Here is a 2,310-nt window from a genome sequence, read left to right as displayed (position 1 = left end):
ATTCCGCCTGGGTCCTTTCTTATGAGGACTGGATCAGGCTACGTGATCGGCACCAAGCTACGTTGGCCGCGTTGTGGCACTTCGTTTGTGAGGCAGCCATGGCCGGACATTATTAACCCCCTCCTTTAACCCTGCGACCTCGAGCCAACCCAAATAAAAATATTTGTCTGCCTGTGTGTCTTGACTGCCAACCCTTATTTCTTTCTTCACTCAACGAGCCCGTCATTTACCATTCTACCATCCATTCTGATTCGCTTTATTTTCCATTCTGACTTGCTATCTATCTATCTATCTATCTATCTATCTATCTATCTATCTATCTATCTATCTATCTATCTATCTATCTATCTATCTATCTATCTATCTATCTATCTATCTATCTATCTATCTATCTATCTATCTATCTATCTATCTATCTATCTATCTATCTATCTATCTATCTATATATATATATATATATATATATATATATATATATATATATGCCCACCAACCCTGATCCCATTCTGTAGACTCTCCCTTCCCTTGCCCTGCCCTCGCCCTTGCTACATTTTCTGTAAATATATAACCCTGAAACCAACTTATTCTGTACTCTGAAGAAAGTCCTCTTGCTGAAACGTCAGTAAACGTTTATTTCTCGTCTTTCTCGTATGTCTCTCTCTCTACTTAACTTAATTTTTCGCGCTCTGTGTGAGTTTTTGTTTCCAAACATATATATATATATATATATATATATATATATATATATATATATATATATATATATATATATATATATATATATATATATATATATATATATATATATATATATATATATATATATATACATATATATATAGGGAATGAGGGGCTCGTTGAGGAAAATACAGAAAGATAGGTCGGCAGTCTTCAACGCCTAAGGAGGCATAGGGGAATGATTAGGCTATTTTTACGATGTTTAGTCAGGTTAACATTTTCTAAAGTTACGTAACAAGGAAAGAAAGAAAGAAAAACACGCGCCCAGAGGAACCCACGCCTTTCGATTAGATCTCGAATGCCTTACCAATTCGGCTATCTGGGCGACTGTGTTATCCTTCACTTTCTGGGGTATTTATGTTTACTACAACTGTATCTGACGCTTAAGGGTGGTAGCCAGCGCCACTCTGACTATACAGGAAGAAGGGGACCTTCTTTGCAACCCCCGGGGCGTGGCGCGAACGTCTACAGCCTGTCAGGAGCGGGAAACTGGCGGGAAACCCTCTTACGCTACCTTGGCATCAAGGCTGCCAGATCCGAGACCCTCGTTAAGCTATCGCATAACACAGTCGCCCAGATAGCCGAAATGGTAAGGCATTCGAGATCGAATCGAAAGGCGTGGGTTCGGTCCCCACTCTGGGCGCGTGTTTTTCTTTCTTTCTTTCCTTGTTATGTAACTTTAGAAAATGTTAACCTCACTAACCATCGGAAAAAAAGCCTAATCAGTGCCCTATGCCTCCTTAGGCGTTGAAGACTGCCGATCTATCTTTCTGTATATATATATATATATATATATATATATATATATATATATATATATATATATATATATATATATATATATATATATATATATATATATATATATATATATATATATATATATATATATATATATATATATATATATATATATATATATATATAAATATATATATATTCAGAGAAAAGGAGAGACTGGAGTGGGCTTCTGCTGACCGCATGAGTCGGGACGCTGCTGACGCAGCCCTGGCAACTTGCTCCCCTCCGCTGCTTCTAGTACCCGTTCAGAGGTTTGGGTAGATACGCGTCAGTTCCCTTTTGAATATTTTACTTCCGCGGTTATCATTTCTTATTTTCGTGTACTAGGGATGACTCAACGGAACTTGAGTATCGGGAAAAGACTCATAGTATAGTCACATCCTACACTTTATTTTTGAGCGAGACTAACGAGCCCTCACTGCAGGAGTCTTTAAGCGATTGATTAATTATACTTTTCGGAAGCCGCTGCTATTCTTGTCCTTACATAACTGCGATTTTCTAATGTGATGTGCTTTCTACCAGTTAGATTTTTCTCTATGTTTTTCGTGTACCCGTTTGTCTTCCCCCAAAATACAGCGGCGCAACGAGAAGGATGAACGCAGCACGTATTTTGCACAAGGATACAAAAAAGTAAAGACATTTTATGCTTTATAAACGATCGGGTAGTCAAGTCTATTCATCGCCAAAATCACAGCAAAAAAATGGAAGCGGCCCGCACCCTCAAAGCCACATTCATACAGGGAGCAAGGAAAGCACAGCATGAAAGGGTTT

At 38.1% G+C, this 2,310-nt stretch overlaps 1 non-coding gene across 1 annotated transcript; it reads left to right on the top strand.

Annotated features, from left to right (window-relative positions):
* The first annotated feature begins 1,309 nt into the window (after window positions 1–1,309).
* Trnar-ucg (transfer RNA arginine (anticodon UCG)) lies at window positions 1,310–1,381 on the top strand. Its single transcript has one exon. It is a non-coding gene; the product is annotated as a tRNA-Arg (tRNA).
* The last annotated feature ends 929 nt before the right edge of the window (window positions 1,382–2,310 follow it).

Source organism: Haemaphysalis longicornis, unplaced genomic scaffold (assembly GCF_048455015.1).
Source record: "Haemaphysalis longicornis isolate Haplotype H1 unplaced genomic scaffold, Haemaphysalis longicornis Haplotype H1 scaffold_4, whole genome shotgun sequence".
In the NCBI taxonomy this organism is placed as follows: Eukaryota; Metazoa; Arthropoda; class Arachnida; order Ixodida; family Ixodidae; genus Haemaphysalis; species Haemaphysalis longicornis.
This window is presented reverse-complemented; position numbering and strand designations above follow the sequence as displayed.